This window comes from Antechinus flavipes, chromosome 1, assembly GCF_016432865.1.
Source record: "Antechinus flavipes isolate AdamAnt ecotype Samford, QLD, Australia chromosome 1, AdamAnt_v2, whole genome shotgun sequence".
Lineage (NCBI taxonomy): Eukaryota > Metazoa > Chordata > Mammalia > Dasyuromorphia > Dasyuridae > Antechinus > Antechinus flavipes.
Window position 1 is genome coordinate 659,989,842 of NC_067398.1, and position 17,262 is coordinate 660,007,103.

Genomic DNA, 17,262 nt, shown 5'->3' on the forward strand with positions numbered 1-17,262 from the left:
GAAAGTTTTGGAGGGGAAAAAATTCAGGATTTTTTTTTAAGTCTTTAAATGTCTGCAGGACACCCGCTTTAAGCTGTCTAGGAGGCAATTAGAGAGGAAAGCCTGGGGTCATGGGAGACATTAGGGCTGTAGGATAGATCGACATCAGCATAGAGAGGGCCGGTGAATCTGTGGGAGCTGGTGAGGAACCTGGACCAGTGGGGCATGTTGAGCAGGGCCTGAGGAGTCTCATGGGTGGGGGAGAAGTAAGAGATCATCCAGAGAGAACCTGTCTCAGGACCGGCAGATCACCCACTGCCAGCTGACCACTTTGTACCTTAGTTTCCCCATCTTTAAAATAGAGAAAAGATCCTCAGTTGGGAAGAAAGTACTCTCTAAAGGCTCCAATTGGCATGTGAGCTGTTGTTATTGTTACGTTTCTCGCAGGCCTGAGCTCCCTACAGAATCATGGCTCCGGACCAGAAAAATTAAAGAACTTTAAACCTGGGGGGGGGGGGGATTTCCTCGGTCCGAGCTCACAGGTGTCCGCCGGTTCCCTTATGTCGAGCTTGTACCAGCTCCGGCCCCCCACCAATCCTCCAGCCGCCTGCAAAGTTACCTTTTTATATTTAGCTCACGCTTCCTCAGCTGTTTGTTTTGGGGGATATAAATAGCTGCAGGTGCCCCTGGCCCCCTTCTCCGGCCGGACAGGGGCGGCTCTGGAGACTGATGGCTTAGGGGTCCCCGGCAGCAGGTGCCCATGGGGCCCCCACTCTGGGCTGGTTTCCCTTGGATATTCCCTGAAAGCGGCGGCCATAGGGATATTTTCAAACCAAACTATTCTGCAACCCCGCCGTTTTGATTGGTTGCCAAGGCTCTGGGGTTTGGGAGCTTCTCCTCCTCCTGCCTCTCCGCACCCCCCCCACAGGATCGGATGTCAGGCTGGCATGAGCGCTCCCATCTGTTTTCAATCTGTGTACTCGCTCCCAGCTCTCCGGCCCACTGCTGGCCGCCCCGCCCCCGGACGCGGACACATCCCGCCCATGTCCCGAAGCCCACTTGTCTCCCCGCCCGGGACCCGCGGGGCGGGGGCAGGAGGGTGAGCGGCCAGACCCAGCTGAGTCCGGCTGAGGGGTCCGCAGCGGCCTCCCTCCGCTGCCCTCTCGGGCCTCCAGCTCCGGGACAGCGCACCGACCGCGTATTTATGAAGTTTGCTGAAGTTTAGAAAAGTCCCGGCTCCCGCCCTCATAAAACACCGGCCCGGACGGGAGAATTTAAATGACGTTCTTTATTACAGTAGATAAGTAACCGGATCTACACTTGAGGTCGAGACCGGGAGGGTCGGGAGCTTTCCCGAAGGGCTTTCCAGGGGAAGCTCAGGAGGGTCAGGGACCCAGGGCTTGGCCGCCTCCTGCCTGGGTGACCGGCAGACGGGTGGTAGCGCGCGCCCTTCCCGAAGGTTCCCTGGCCCCAGCGCCCGCCCCGGCCACCCCCGGGGCTCGCCCCTCGCCGGGAGCAGGGGGCAGGCAGGACCCCACGTTCGGGGGCACTCCGCGCGCGCTCCCGGGACAGGAGGGGCCCACTTGTTATCAGCAGCAGAATCTGAGGCCGAGAGGGATTAGAGCGCATCTCCCGGGACCACCCCCGGCATTTTACAAATAAGGAAACTAAGGCGGGCGAAAGGAAGCCATTTGGCCAAGACCGAGAGCCAAAGGAGCAGGAGGCTGCGCGGCGAGTCGGCGCCCCCAAGCGCGCGGGCGACCCGGCCCGGACACGACTGGCCGCCGAGGCTCAGACGCTGGGGCCCGAGGGCGGGCGGGCTGGGCCCTGCGCTGGCCCCCGCGGCCCGGGACGCAGGGGGGAGCTGGAAGCATAGCGGGACTCTCCCTCTCGGCCCCTGTTGCCGTCTCCCGTTGGGTAAAAAGTTGGGAGGAGCTTTCTTTAGCGGACTCGTAGTAAAGGCCCCCTCGCTCCCGACTCGCTCCTCCCCCAGACTCCCACCCACAGCCCCCTTCCCCCGAGCTCCTCTTCCGGCCCTGGCCCTCCGCTCCCACCCCCACCCCAGGGGACAGAACTTCTCTCCTCCTTTCTTCTCCCAGCTCCTCCCCAACTTCAACCACCCCGCACTCCAGCTCCAGCTCCACCCCCCCCAGCCCTGGCCCCACCTCCCGCTCTTCTTTGCACCTCTAGACTCCATCTTCCTTCCCCTCCCCCCCCATCAAGCCCCTGGGGTGCAAGAGGGGCGAGGGCCGAGGCCCTCGGTGTCCCCCAGCTTCTGCCTCCCCCCGCCCCTTCGCCCGCTGGCCTCCTCCCCTCGGGACCCCCCTCCGGCCCGGCCCTCCGCAGGCCCCTCCCCCAGCCCCAATCCCGGGCCGGCCCCCTCCCGCTCCCCTCCCGCTGCCCTCTCTCTGGCTCCCCGCTCCGCTCTCGCTAGCTCGCTCCCGGCTCGCTCTGCTCGGCTGCAGCTGCAGCGGGGCCGGCCCAGGGGTTGCGAGTTGGCGGACAGTCTGGGACGACCTCGCCCAGGGTTCCCGGGCCAAAGTCCCCAGTCCCCGCGGATGAAGCTGATGGAGCGGATCCCGAAGCCCGTGGGTGCCTAGAGGTGGCAGGGACCCGGCGGGCAGGCCCCCACCCTGCGCGCCCCCAGGAGCCCAGCTGGAGAGCACTGGTCACCGGCGCAGGGGGTGAGCGAGGGCACATTCCGCCTCCTCCCCCGTCGGCCCCCGGCCCCCGGATGCTACGTGTGTTTGGGGGTGAGTGGAGGATCAATCTCTTCTCCTGTCAGTGGGGGAGGGGAGAGGGGCTTGGGAAAACCGGGATGGGGGCGGGGGGGCGTCTGCTCCAGCCTTTGTTCCCAAGGCACCATAGGGGGTGGGGGGCCCAGGCTTGGGAAAGCGCCGAACGCAACGGTGGAGAAGGAAGGCAGCGGAGAGACCGACTCCTGGGTGGGGGGAGAGTCGCCCTCTTGCCTCTTGTGGTCTCCATCCCCCAGAGAGCCCGGTGGGAGCGGGGAGCGAGGAGGCAGTGATTAGCTGGAATCTCTGACATCCTCCCCACCCCCACCCCACACATCTGCAGTCCCCCTGCCTGGGACCTGACATCGGCCTGGGCGAGGGATTGAAACCATTCCCAAAGACTGGGCTCTGGGGAAGGGCGGCGGGGAGTGGGAACGGGGGCTGCTAGGCAGGGTCCCCGAGCTGGAGCCGACGGAGCTACAGTGCCTGTGCCCCTCTTCCCTCCCGCCACTTAAACAGAAGGTTGAGTTGGGTCTGATTTTCAAAGGGAGGGTGAGTTAGTTATTATTTTTGGACTCACTGGAAAGTTTGTGGGCAGTAACGGTCGGTTACTGATGTCCCCTCCCCGACTTCTTTTTTCCTTCCTTTCTCGGGTCACAGGAATTCAGGAGAGTAGTTAGCCCTGGCAACTAGGCCCAGTGTCCCTCCCTCAGTTTCCTTCATTAGGCCCCCACCCTCTGAGCCCTTCCCCATGTCCTTCCCCTTTCTCCTATATTCATTCCCTCCATTTCCCCTCTCCGTTAGCAGCACCTTTTTCTTCCTCAGTCCCCTTGCTTGTGCCCCTTTAATTCTCCCGGGCTCCAGACCTCTTTGCTTGTCTCACCCCCTTGGTCTCCCCCCTTCTTACCAGACTCCTCCTTTACCCCTCCCTTATCCCCAAGTGCCCCCAGACTCCTCCCAAGTTCCCATCCCCTTCTCTTCCCTCTTCAGGCCCATCCTTCTCCCTCTCCCACCTTTCCCCTCACTTTCCCGTAGTCAGCACTAAGTTACTTTGCCAGAAAGCCATTTTATCTATTTTGTGCGGAAGGATCAGTCCCCTGCCCTCCCCTCCCCAGCTCACCTTGGGGAACCTGCCCCTGCATTCTCCAACACGGGCTGCCCAGGACTTTGATTTGTGGCTCTGCCCTGAGAGGAGTTGTGGGGAGAGTTCCGCTAGGGCCTAGCCCTCCTGACCAGGGGCCTGGAGGGGAGCTGAGCCAGCCTCTTGGTCTCACTGATGGGGGATGGGGCCGCAGTAGTTAAGGAACTGCTTGAACAGAGGCAGTCGGGGCTTGCCCCCCAGAGCTTGCCGACAGGGAAAGCAGCATCTCCTTGATTTCTCCCCCTCCCCTGAGAGCATGCTGGAAGTCTCCTCGTCGAGCCTTTGCTCTCGTTCCCCTGTGGACTGCAGCCTCAGCAGACTTGTGCAAGAAAGTTTTCAAGAGCTCCCCTTGTCTTAAACCGAGAGCCCTCAGTCTCCTCGTCTGTACAAGGAGTGGGCCGATGGAGGCGAGATATGTGCTGATTGGTTTGGCTGCTTCAGCCGCTGCTTTGTTTCTTGGAGAAAAAATCCTGAGCACATCCTGGGCTGCTGCCCCTGGGCCGTGGGCCCGCCTGGACCCCTTCCAGCAGAGGCCCCAGCTGGAGGCCTAGGTTTTCCAGGCCTTCCCCACCTCCCCACCCAGGAAGGAAGGAAGGGGCTCCGACGTTCCCGTGAGCCAGGGAACGCAATGAATGACGTGTGGGAGAGGAGTTTGCTGCTCTTCAGCAGGATGGAGCTCTGAGATCCAGGCAGGGGGAGGGTTACCACTGGAAGGTACCTTGGGGATTGGTGAAGAAACTGAGGCAGCGGCCTGTGTAAGTCACAGAAAGCCAGGACCGTAAGTCGCGTCTCTGGGCCGTGGCCCAGCATCTGTCCTGCTGCTTCCCGTCTTTCTTTCCACAAGTTTCTAGCACTGCCCAACCCTCGCATTTTATGTGGGGACACTGAGGCTCAGGGAGGGGAAGGAAGGATTTGCTTTAGTGACCCAGTCAGAACTGGAACTGGCTTCCTTGTACTTAATACTTTGCCTGCCCCCACCAGCGCCCTTGAGCTAGCTGGAGGGTTAATGACCATAGGCCCTTTTCTCCATACCCATTACCTTGGTTCTTCAACATGACCTTCTCCCACCCCCACACCTTTGTTCAGTCTCTCCCTCACCTCCGCCTGGAAGCCCTAGTTCTATCCAGGGCTCCCTCAGAATTCCTCACCTAATTCCTCATCTCCTCGTGGTTCTCTCTCCTATAGCCACCGTTTATATTTGCTTATCTGAGTCTTCGTTGTTTCCTCCCAGTCGAATGAACCACGGACTCCTTTCATTTCTGTCCTTGTATCCAGCACTTAATCCAGTGCCTGGCACACAGCAGGTGCTTAATAAATGCTTGTTGAGTTGAATTCCATTGAGTTTGGGATTCTTCCACCTGCCTCTGAATGAGAAAGGCTGGAGTGGCCATCGAGGCTCCTTGATGTGTTGGCGACGCAGCAGGCAGAACTTGAGGAGATCTGAGGGGCCCTGTCCCTGCTCTCCTCTCTTCCCTGGAATCCCTGGGCCTTCAGCGTTCATTTTGTCGTTTCTTCATCTGTAGACTAAAGAGGTTGGGCCGTGTGGTCTCTGGGTCCCTTCCAGCTGTTTTAGAATCTTAAAGTTGGAGGGGGGAGAAAGAGTCCTAGAATCTTTCCCTCTGTTTCATGGCTGAGAGTTGGTGGGAGACCCCCAGACCGCTAAATGTAGCCCCCTCTGCCTTTAGCACTTCTGATTATTAGCAAAGCTCTTTCTTTTATTGGAATGAAATCAACCCTTTCATGAATTGTGTCAAAGTTCTCCCCTTGGAGTTAGCATAAGGCCCTGGCTTTGAGATCCAGGTTCATCTGGCCTCTTCCAGGAAAGCAGCCCTGATACACTTAGCTCCCCGGGAGCCTCCTCCGAGCTCCCTCAGCCTCATCCGCCCCCCTCCCCCTTGGCCTCCCTCCTGTCCTGCCTTTTGTGGTTCTCAGATGTTGGTGGGTCGGAGCTGCGCGCGGACCTGGCTTCCTGTCTCCAAGGCCAGGCTGCTCTCCCCTGTCCCCCAGGGTCTGCCATGGCGGACCTGACCGGGATGTGTAAATAATCAGTCTCTGTCCCTCAGCCTGGGGCCATCCTCCTTCTCTGTCCTGGAGCTCTTTAACAAAGGCTGGGGGCCACTAGTTCAGGAAGAAGCAGAGTGGCCCTCGGGCCAGACTGGGAGATCCTAGCCGCTCCGTTGCTGTCTCCGGGGCTTTCGAGCACTGCCCCTTCATGGAGGGCGCCTTGTGGGAGGGGATTCCTATTCGGGGACACGCTGGACCCCTGGGTCCCAGCCCCCTCAGGTTCTGCGACTGATTCTGGTTGGGACTCTGTGGGGAGTCTGGAGCCCTCCAGGAGCACTTCCTGAGGGAGAGGGCAGTAAATGTGGCCCGGACGGCTGGAGAGGATTTAGCAGAGGGCCGATAGGCATCGCGGGAGAGGGAAATGTTGGGAGCCTGTGGCTGAATGGAAAGGATGGGCCCATCCAGGAACAAAAGAGCTCCCAGAAGGATGTAGCGGTCCAGCTGGGAAAGGGTCTGGAGTTCCTGGGCAAGGCAGAAGCCGACAGACATCAGGGGGCTTGTGCTGGCTTCCTGGGCTGGCCCCCCGGCCCCCAGGCCAGGGTCCGAGAGCCCCTCCCCGAGGGGGGCAGCCCGGCTGCTGGGAGGCGCTTTTTATCGTTTTCTGTTTTGCTCTGCCTGCAGTCTGTGGTTTGCTCCCTGACTCTGGGCTGTGACTCACTTCTCACCGCTCTCCCTCTGGGTGAGGAGAGCATGTTGGGCCTTGCGGATGCACGTGCTTGGGGAGGTGACTGAGTACTGGGAGAGATCCATGATTGTTTCCTGGATTCCTCCCCCGGATCCCGGGCTGAGCAGCCTCCTGAGGGCTTGTGTGCAAGGCCGCCTCGCACCAGAAGGACCAGCCGCTGACCATCCCCGGCCCCCAGCCCCTCAGAGCCGAGGGTCCCAGGGGTCTCTGAGCAGAGGCTGTTAGGGGCGAGGTACAGGCCAGGTTCCCCGCCCCATGCTGTGCGCCAGATTTTCCCTGAGCTCGTGTATATTGTGTATTCCTGATGGAATCCAAGCTCCCTGAGGGAGCGATTATTTGGGTTGTCCTTTGTATTCCCGGCTCAGTGCATGACTCGTAGTAGGAGCTTCATGGCCTGCCATTGTAGAGATCGGGAAAGAGAGCTAGGGCAAGGAAAACAAGTAACAGAGACTCTCAGGCCATGTACGGGGAGCGCCTGCCCGCATTCCTCTTAGACACACAGGTACAGAAGAGGCTAGAACAGGGACGCAGAGGGCGGTGGCGATCCGGCAGCCGCCCCGGCGCAGGGGGGGCTAAACCTGAGCCCAAAGGGAAGGTGACTGATGCCGGACAGGGCTTGAGAGGCACAATAGGGCTGGTGGGGGAGGCCCGAGCCCCCGCGTTCGCCGGCAAAAATCGTGTGTGGTTTTAGAGCCCTTGTATGGGATTCCCCATGGAAAATTCTGGGTTAGGAAAAGATTCCTGCTAGAAAAATGCTGGTTAGGAGATTGCAAGCGAGGGGTGCAGCCCCCATTGAAGAAATAAGGAAAGTAGATGGCTTGGCCGTACCAGTGATAAAATATAATAATGATAAAAAGGACTATTTCAGAGAAGCTTAATAAGACAAGATTTGAAATGATATAAAATGAAGTAAACAGAACTAGAAGAGCGAATTATACAATAGTAACAATATTGTGAGGAAAAGGACTTTGAAAGACTTAGGAATGCTGACCAATGCAGGAACCAGAATTCTTTTGTCTATTCAGGAGGGTAATTTTTGTTTACTTTTTAAAAAATCGTTTTAGAAACAATGGTAATAGATTTTTAAAAATTAACAGTAGTGGGATAGTTTCGTGCCCTCCTGCCTCCCCACTGGCCTTTCTTGACGCACCACTGGCTATGGCTGGCAGAATCAGGGACTGGGACTTGAATAAGCCCAAGGGAAGCAGTGGGGACCCCGAGAGGGCCCACCCCCCATCCTTCCAGGTGCTGTACACCAGATGTACCAGCCGATCCATTTAGAGAGAGACAAGGGTTCCTTGCTAAAAAGAATCCTTTTCTGTGCCTCTCCTGCTTCCTTGAGATAGCTGCGCCACCTCCCTTACCTTTGATTTATTATGATTCTCTTGATAAATTGAGATCTACTCAGAGCTGAACTTGCAGTTATTCAACCTTAGAGACTTACTAGCTGTGTGCTAGCTGTGGTTATTATTTAAGCCGTCTTCCAGCTCTAGAGCGGTGTTCACTGGGCCCTCCTCCTCTTCCAATTTAACCAGAATTTTTTCCCCTCAATCTAAGTAGCAAAATGATAGAGTGCAGGGCCTTGAGTCAGGAAGACTTGACTTCAAACACAGTGTCAGACACTTCCTAGCTGGATGATCCTGGGCTAGTCACTGAATGCTCTTTGCCTCAATTTCCTCCCCTGTAAAATGGGGATTAAAGGTTTTTGTGAAAATCAATTGAAATTAGTAGTAGTGACCGGCACATAGTAAATACTACATAAATGTTAGCTATCATTTTTTTTGGAGGGGAGGCGGGTGCTGATTTCAAATAAGAGTTTCTTAGGCAATGTGATGTATGGAAAGAAAACTGGTCAGGAAACCTGAACTTAAATCCCACCTCTGGCCCTTCCTCTGCGTGTACCAGTCACTCAGTCCCCTCCTTCTCTGAGCTTCCATTTCCTCATCAACAATATGGAAAAAATCGTATGTTCCGTTGCTCATCTCCTGTGGTTATAGGAAACCTCTGCTTGAATCTATTAAAGTACCAGAGGTACGTGGCTGTCTATATTGATGATAGTGATGATGAGGAAGATTCACGCGTGCCCTGGGGGATGGCCATGAACCATTGGGTGGGCAGGCGGGCCGGAGTAATGGTTGCCAGCTCAGTGTATTGATCACAGGGCAGAAATAGTCTTAGACCCGTGACACAGGTTTGCAGTGAGATTTCCAGCTTCTCTCCCGCCCATTTTTGGTCTCAATTGAGTTGTAATTTTTTTTTTTTTTTTGGATAATAGTTCACTTGGCCTTAATGTTTCCATTACAATTGATTCTCTATTACAAGCAGATTCTTTGGATAATGGCCTCAAGATTGTTCCTGCAATAGCAGGAAGCATTATGCTAAAATTCTGTGCATGGACCATTTATGTTTCTGTCTCAGCCTGCGTTGTAGGGCTAGACTCATAGAATGGACAAAACCTAACAGGCTGAAAGGATCCCTAGTCTTTATAATTTAGTCATAGAACAGAGAGCTAAAAAGGACTTAGTTTATATAGCTGATGAAGAGCAGAATCCAGATTACAGCTTTTGGAATTCTGGCTCATAGGAGGTGCTTAAATATTGATTGATTGATTGATTGACTGGGATTCAAACCTTGCTCTTCTACCTCCAAATTTAGGCCTCTCTCCATAACTACCTGAATATCCAGAGAAAGGAAGGGATTTCCCTCAGAGTCACCCAGTAAGTCAGGGGTGCATCTGGGGCTAGAGTCCAGCCTGCTGACTCCTAATTCAAGATTTATTCCCTTTTTTTACACCTCAACCCTTCTGATATAATCAAGGCTCACAGCCCTACATGGGCAAATCTCTTATTCTTAGAGACAGTCTCCCTCCCCTCAGTTCAGACCATACCTAGAATATTGCGTTCATCTCCGGGGACTCTTAGGAAGAATTTGGATATCCAGGAGGGAGCACAGACAGGATGGAAGAAGAGATGATGACTGATTGGGACATGATCATAGAGTAGTCTTTGAGGGCCTGTCATAAAAGGGATTATCTTGGCCTCGGAGAGTTAGAACTAGCAGCACGTTGGGAAACTTGCAGAGAATCCAACTTCAGCAGGGACAGAGAAACATTTCCTAACAATGACAGCTATCCAAAATCAAAATGCTATGCCTTGAGAGGTAGTGAGTTCCCTGTCCCAGAAAGAGTTATCACTGCTCAGGAATGGGAAAGATGCGACTCCTAGTCAGGTATCAGTTGAGTACCCTCTGAATAACCCCCTTATGCTGCAAGTCATTCAATCCTAGAAGAAATAATAGTAATAATAGCTGGCCTTTCTAGGGTACTTTGTGGTTTACAGAGATTTTTCTGCATGTGATCTCACTGTAACTTATTAACAGCCCTGTGAAGGAAGTAATAGTGTGGATCTGAGTGTCCCAGGTAGGGGAAAAACAAGGCAAAAGCAGTTATGAGTTTGGGGCTCAAGCCCCAAACACCATAGTAGAGCTGGAACCTAGCTCTTCTGACATTTTCATGATACAACCAACAGCAATTAATTACTCTTAAAATGTCTCCTAGGTCTTCAAGACACTATGTTCCCATCTCCCTGTTATCTTGAGTTCTTCAGTGTTATAAAAGCTCAGTGTGAACTGAGGTCATTGGGAAGGAAAGCCCCACTTGGGGAGCATAAATGGCCTGCTGGATAAACAGAGACAAAAGGACATTTCAGGCCATAATAATAATAATAATATAAGCTTTTATAGAGCATTTCAAGGTTTGCAAAATTTTGTATGTTATTTAATTTGATTGTCACAATAACTAGTTGGTCAGTGCTACTGTTATCCCTTTTTTATAGATAGGGAAACTGAGACAGACAGCAGTTAAGTGACTACATAGAGTTACACAAAACATATCAGAGGTCGCAGCTGAAACCAAAACTGACTCCAGGTAGTGGGGGGCTGACAGTCAGGAAGCCCAGGCAAAGAATGGAGAAGTAAGGTAAGGGATGAGTTTGTAATCCACAGCCTTCAGTCACTGTCCCCACCAAGCATTTCCTGAGCCTCGGCTGTTGTCCAGATCCTTTACAAGGCCCAGGGCTCCAGGTATGGTGCCTGCCCTGTACATCTAGCAGACGGTCAGTACTGAAGTGAGGTCATCCTTCTCAGCTGCCTTTATGACCCTCCAGAGCATGGGCTTCCTCTCTCCCTCTCTCTGTGTCTCTTCTGTCTCCCTCCCTCTCTTCTTCTCCACTTCCTTCTGTCTCTGTGGTGTTTCTCTCTCTCTCTCTCTCTCTCTCTCTCTCTCTCTCTCTCTCTCTCTCTCGGTCTCTCTGTGTCTCTCCCTCCCTTCTCTCTCTCTCTTTCTGTCTGTCTCTCTCTCTCTCTGTAGGTCTATCTGTCTCTCTCTCTCTCCTCCCCCCCCCCCGTCTTTCTCTCCATATCTCCTTCTATCTCTTGTCTCCCTCTCCCCCTGATTTTTATGTGAGATCCTGAGAGATCCATAGGGGATGGATGGGAAAGAGCCAAACCAGATTCTCCTGGAGGAATGAACAAAACAGAGCCTAGGACCCCCAGGCCACAGAAATGAGTTGGGAGCCCCCAGCTCCTGTTGTGGCTCTGTTGTGTCCCAGCTGCTCACTCTTGGCAGTGAGGATGCCCATGTTAACCAGCCTGTGAAGCTGCTGGGAGAAGAAGGAGCTTCTTAGCTCTAGGATGTGAGGACCATCCCTCAGCCTTAATGCCTTCTGTCTGCTGATTATCTCCAGTTTATCCTAAGATAGCTTTTTGCTTGTTGTCTCCCCATTTAACATTATGAGCTCCTTGCAGGCAGGGACCCTTTTTGTATTCCTCAAGGTTAGCACAAAGCCTGGCACACAGTAGGCACTTAATGAATGCTTGCTGACTCGATTTGACCTGGGCTTGTTGCACTTTGAGCTGTAAAATGGGGCTAGGATGGGGGTGGTAAAAGCATGTTCTACTGCTAGGGCTGTTATAAGGCTCAAACATGATACTCTGTAAATGCTTATAAGCCAGAAAGAACTATACAAAATTGCTTTAGAAATGTTTCTTGTGAGCGCCTCTGGCTTTCCTCATGACACGTTTCTCAGATGGCAACATGTTCTTTTCTTTTCCCACCATCGCCAGAAACCCTATTTCCAGGGTGTGGGGAGGGGCACCAGAGGCTGTGACTCCTGGGAATTGGGCACTTCTAGGATGGCTCAGGAAAGATGAAAACCAGCTAAGCCCCGAGCTCCCTCAAGTGTAGAACAAAGCCGGAGGAGATTAGGCCCGGCCTGCTCTGCAGAGGAAAGGCGACTCGGGGGCAGGATGGAGCCGCCAGGTGCCTGCGGGGGCACGGGAGTGGGTGTGCATCTGGGGCCGCGCGTGCGCGCCGAGCCGTGTGGCCACTCGAGGGTCTGACGGACAATGGGGGTTTATAGCACCTTAAACAGTACCCTTCTATCAGAAGTGTCAGGCCAGGGGCCCCAGAGAAGGGCACTCTGCAGGCGCCTTGTCCCCTTTGTGCCAGGCCTACCAAGGGAATAAAACGGGGCTGAGAAAAAGGGAAGTTGGGACAGAGAGGGCACTCGCCTTTAGCTTCCCTGCATCGAGCTGGAGCTTCCAGAGAACCTGCTCCATCCATCCTCGGTGCTCAGCAGTAGTAATGATAGTAGAGAGAGGGAGAAGAGCCGGGCCAGCAGTGTGGAGTTGAGTGCCCACAGGAGTCGGGAAACCTTGGCTTAGAGCCCTGTCTCCTCCTCGGCGTTACCATGTCTCTTTAGGTGAGTCCCCATATCCTGCCTCAGCTTCCTTGTCTGTCAGGTGGAGAGAATAATTTCAGCCCTTTACACCTCATGGTGGAGGGTGGAATTTCAGATATAGATTTGAAGGGGACCCCAAAAACCATCTCGCCTGACCGCTTCACCTTATTGATGAGAAACTGCAACTCAGGGACCTTAAGGAGCTTGTTCACTCATGGAAGGATTGGAAAATCTTCTTCAAGAATTATGGGAAAGTCTTTGGGAAGGTATAATTTTGATATAGCTGAGAGGTAATGATAGTATTGTAAGGACTCAAGGGATCTGTCTAAGGGATGCCTTTCTCAATCCCCCAGACGCTAACACCACTCCCTTTCCGATTATCTTCCTATACTCTGAGTCTCACTTGTGTGTACCTAGGTATTTGCATATTATCTCCCCAGAAGATGATGAGCTCTTGTGTCCTCAGCACAGTACCTGGCACACAGTAGGTGCTTAATACATGTTTATGGCCTAAGTGGTCTTTGGAAGAGGTACAGGGTGCAGAAGGGAGGGGCTTCACCAGCAGCTCCCTTTCCTCATCATTTATGAGCTCTGGACACCAGGCAGAAAAAAAGCACATGACTTGATGGAAGGGACCTCGAGGATCATTGTGGGTCACTCCCTTCATTTGATAGATGAGCAAAACAGAGGCTAAGAGAGATAGAGGACTTGTTGGGGATCTCCCATAAATGGTGCCAAAGCTTGGGCCTGGTTCTTTTGCCTTCAGATCTAATGCTCTTTTTATGTGCCTAGTTCCCTTCTCTGATCCCTTGCCTTCGCTGAGGGAGACTGTAGTCCCAAGCAAGGAAGATTTTTACCCAAGATCACACATCCCATCAAGACTAGAAGTAGTTCCTCTGAGCTCTTAGTAAGAGAATTTCCCCATTATTCCACATACTTTGCTGAGCCTGGTCCTCTTCATAAGTACTTGGAGAAGAAGTACCTTTTGGCCTCCAATACTCCTTAGAACTTCTGGCTCCCCTCTTCAATGGTTCCTTCTATTGACTGTCCTTTTGGCTAATATTGGGGACTGGTGGTTCCCCTTTGCCAGTCCTTTTGATCCTCAGTAATCTTTGAGACCAGTGGCACCCCTCTGTTAGTGGCTAATCTTTGGGACCTGTGTTGCTCCTCTCTTAGTCCTTGTGGCCCTCAGTAATCTTTGGGACAAGGGAAATCTCTTTATTAACCAGAAGCTGCTAGGTGGCTCAGTGGATAGAGCTCTGGGCCTACAAATTGGAAGGCCTGCATTCAGATGGCCTCAGATACTTACTAGCTGTGTGATTCTGTTTGTCTTAATCTACTAGAGAAGGAAATGGCAGACCATTCCAGTATCTTTCCCAAGAACACCCCTTACAGGGTTTGACATGACTGACTAACCAAACAACAAATCTGGCTAATCTTTGGGACTAGTTTCTCTCCTCTCCTGGTCCTTCTGGCCTTCAATAATCTTGGGGACCAGTGGCTCCCCTCCCCTAGTCCTTGCCTGCCAGCTCAGCCTTCTATACCTTCCATAGGTGAGAATGGTGTCTACATCAGAGCTGTAAGAGCCTATTCCCAGCCTCATTTACTCCAAAAGTGATTTTCTTTGTACTCAATGGACCCTGAGTCATTCCAAGCTTCATGGCTAAGTGCTGGAACATTTTGGTAGCTGGGTGGGCCCTAGGGATCCTTGGATTCCATCTGAGTTAAGGCACAGCATATTGAAGATCAGAAACTTAGAGAAGCCCAAGCTAGGCAAAAGGAAACCTGAGTTCCAGTCCTGGCTCTTCCATTGACCATTGTCTTGAGTGAATTAGCTCTTATTCCTCCCTGTGCCTCATTTCCTCGTCTGTAAAATGTAAAATGGATACCTTCCCTTCTCTAGGAAATTATCCTTTTCCAAGAAATGCTGTGCAACCACCCTTCCTTTGAGATAAAGAGCCTAGCTTCTGGCCAGCATGGGGTATACTAGGGCAGAGAAGCAGAAAGAAACATTGGGGAATTCACTGACCCTTGTCTGATTTCCCCGGACCCTTCCCTGGGCCTGCATTCATTCCTCTGGCACATCTCTGGATAGGGTCTAGTTGAAGAGATAGATACACCCATCTAAGTATGAAGCGGTATCCCAAAAAATAGTCCGTGAGATGGCTCAAGGCTCTCTCTGCTTACGCCAGGGCAGTTAAAGATATTTAAGGATGAGGAGTAAAGGGGAAAGAGAGATTCCTATAGCCTGTCATGGGGAGGGAGGGGGAAAACAATCAGTGAAGGCTCTTTGGAGAAAAGTGAGACAGGGCTAGAAGAGAAGATAGAAACAGTCTGAATAATGACGTAGAAGCAGGGATCCAAAACCTCGAGTTGAAAGGCACCTCACTTAAAATTTTTCAACTACCTAAGCATGAATCACCTCAGTAGCAACCCTGACAAGTGGTCATCCACCCAACCTTTGGAGACCTCTTGTGATGGGGAAATCACTCCCTCATGAGCCACTCCATTCTACTTCAAGAGTCTTCTGTTTTCAGAGCTAAAATATACCTCTCTGCAACCCACACCGCTCCTAAATCTGCCCTTGGAACACATCTAATCCTTCTTACCTTTAACAGCCAGCCCTTCAGTATTTAAAAGGCACTGAGCCTTGACAGGGCTGTAGAGGAGGAGGCTGGCTGGAGATAAGGGTGAGAAAGCAGGTAACATAGGATGGAGCTAGACTGTGCAGTGCTTGCAGTGCCCAGGTAGGCTGGGAGGCTGATCCTCTTCCTAGGGGTCATGGTGCAGTGCTTGCAGTGCCCAGGTAGGCTGGGAGGCTGATCCTCTTCCTAGGGGTCATGGTAGGAGGATGTCATCAAAGCTAGGCAGGAGGAGGCCTAGGCAGGCCACCTATGCAGGAAGACCAGGTGGGGAAAGGCAGTTGATCACAGATTTGCCAAGAGAGGCGATGGTTTCTGCTCAGGCAGGGGCTGGAGAAAGACCCCATGAAGCAAAGACTTCTAAACCAGGTTCTTGGGAGTCAAGCCCAAGAACATCAGATCTGGTTGCAGTTACCTTGGCCAGATGTTTTTCTCTAATTCTAGTGGAGGCAGGGAGGTGGAGAGGATGCTGAATTTGGAATTGGGAAATCTGAGTTTGAATCTGCCTTAGATATTAGCTGCGTGACGTCTCTGGGCTTCAGTTTCCTCATTTGTAAAATGAGAAATAATTCTAATGACTCCTGCTTCCCAGGGTTGTTGTGGGGGAACAAATGAGACACCATATTGCAGCTGGCTGTTTTGATTGCCAGAGCTGGGGATTGAACCTGAGCAAACTTTAAGAACCATGTTGTTGGCCTGAGCAGTAATGCTGGGTGGCGGGGATTGGCTAAGCAGTCGTAGTAATAGAATGTCTCCAGCAGAGCAGAGCTGAGACACAGAATTGTCAGAGCTGGAAAGACTATGGAGAAGAGAACACCGAAAATCTGTGAAGTAGATTCTATTATTGTCCCATTTCAGAGATAAGGAAGTGGAGTTTCAGAGAGATTAGTTGACTTCCCTAGGATCACACAGTGTCCAAGGCAAGGCTTGAAACCAGATCTTCCTGGCTCCAGCTCTCTGTTAGCTGGGTGACCTTGGGAAAGCCATTTTACTAATTTGGGCCCTGATTCTCCATCTTTTGGGGACAAGGGCTTTGGGCCGGGAGCCTGCCGAGAAGGGTGGAAAGCTGACACCAGACGTGGGGCTGGCGCCCTTGGCTAAGACCCAGTGTGGATGTGTAGACTGGAGACAAGGGCAATGAAGCAGAAGCGTCTGAACAACACTAATGGAACCCTCTCTCCCCCCCCTGCCCCGGGGTGGCTTCCCAGATGATCTGTCCTTCCTGTTCTGACGGTAGGCTGTTTGGTTTTGTTTTTCTCGAAGCCCTGACTCTGGGGACAAAGGGACAGCCGAGGAGTTTGCCCCCTTTCTGGATGTTGACCGTCCTAGCCTCTGTTTCCTGCTTCTCCTGGTCCCTGCAGGGTGCTGGGGAAAGCATTGTTCCAGAGCTTTCCCCTTCCCCCATCTTCCCAGCCCTTAACCATGTGGAGGTCTAGCCAGCATCCCAAAGATACACTCTCTGCATAGACAGTGGAATAGGTTGGTTAGCCTGCCAGCTCTTCCTTCTCACTCCCATCCTGTCCAATCAATAATTGGTTATTGTATTGAACTGAATGAAACCTGGACAGCCTTTGACCTCTTACTCTAGTAAAGTACATAATGGACCCCAGTGACCTTCTCTGTCAAAAGAGAGGGTTGTACTAGACCTGGGTTGTCCAACTGAAGTAGAAATAAGTGTCATGAAACTGTAAATAATGATCCCCAAAGGCCAGATACTGACTTAGAAAACCATGTTAATATTATCTTCATTTTGTTGTATTTTTATTTTTTTGTTAAATATTCCTTTTGAGTTGCGAGTGTACTTGGAAGTCTTGTGTGGCATTTGACACTTCTGGACTGAATTGTCTCTGTGGCCTCTTCCAGTTTTGCATCCTGGCACATAGTAGGTGCTTAGTAAATGCCTTGAAAAATCATGTTGAAATGTTTATTGATTTTTCAACAAATGTTTATTAAGCACCTACTATGTGCCAGTCACTGTGCAAAAACCAGCCTCTGCTCTCAAGGAGTTCACAGTGGAATGGGGAGACAGATGTAAGCAAGCTATGTACAGAATCATCTGGGGGACTCAGAGGAAACTTGGGAAGTCAGGAGTACCAATGAAGAGGGATGCATTCCAGGTGAAGGGGACAGAGACAGGGAGGGAGAGCCAGGAGGCCATGGAGTCTAGAAGAGGAGGGAGGTGTGAGAAGGCTGGAAGGGCCCAACTGGGATTTGAGGCCCTGCTCTTTAGGACTGTCACGAGAAAGAGCCTCAGAGAGGGAAGCACCCTGCTGTCCTG

The 17,262-nt window shown here is 52.5% G+C and overlaps 1 protein-coding gene across 13 annotated transcripts in view; it reads left to right on the plus strand.

The window, feature by feature from the left end:
- The window catches only part of PTPRS (protein tyrosine phosphatase receptor type S), a 197,821-nt gene that overhangs the window by 66,647 nt on the left and 113,912 nt on the right, over positions 1–17,262 (plus strand). Inside the window, exon 1 of one of the 13 annotated variants that reach the window (XM_051971818.1) lies at positions 1,271–2,732. The exons of the other annotated variants lie outside the window; for them this stretch is intronic. The gene's annotated coding sequence lies outside the window, so the exon portion shown is untranslated. Of the gene's footprint in view, positions 1–1,270; positions 2,733–17,262 lie in introns of those variants that run through there. 13 annotated transcript variants of the gene reach the window in all.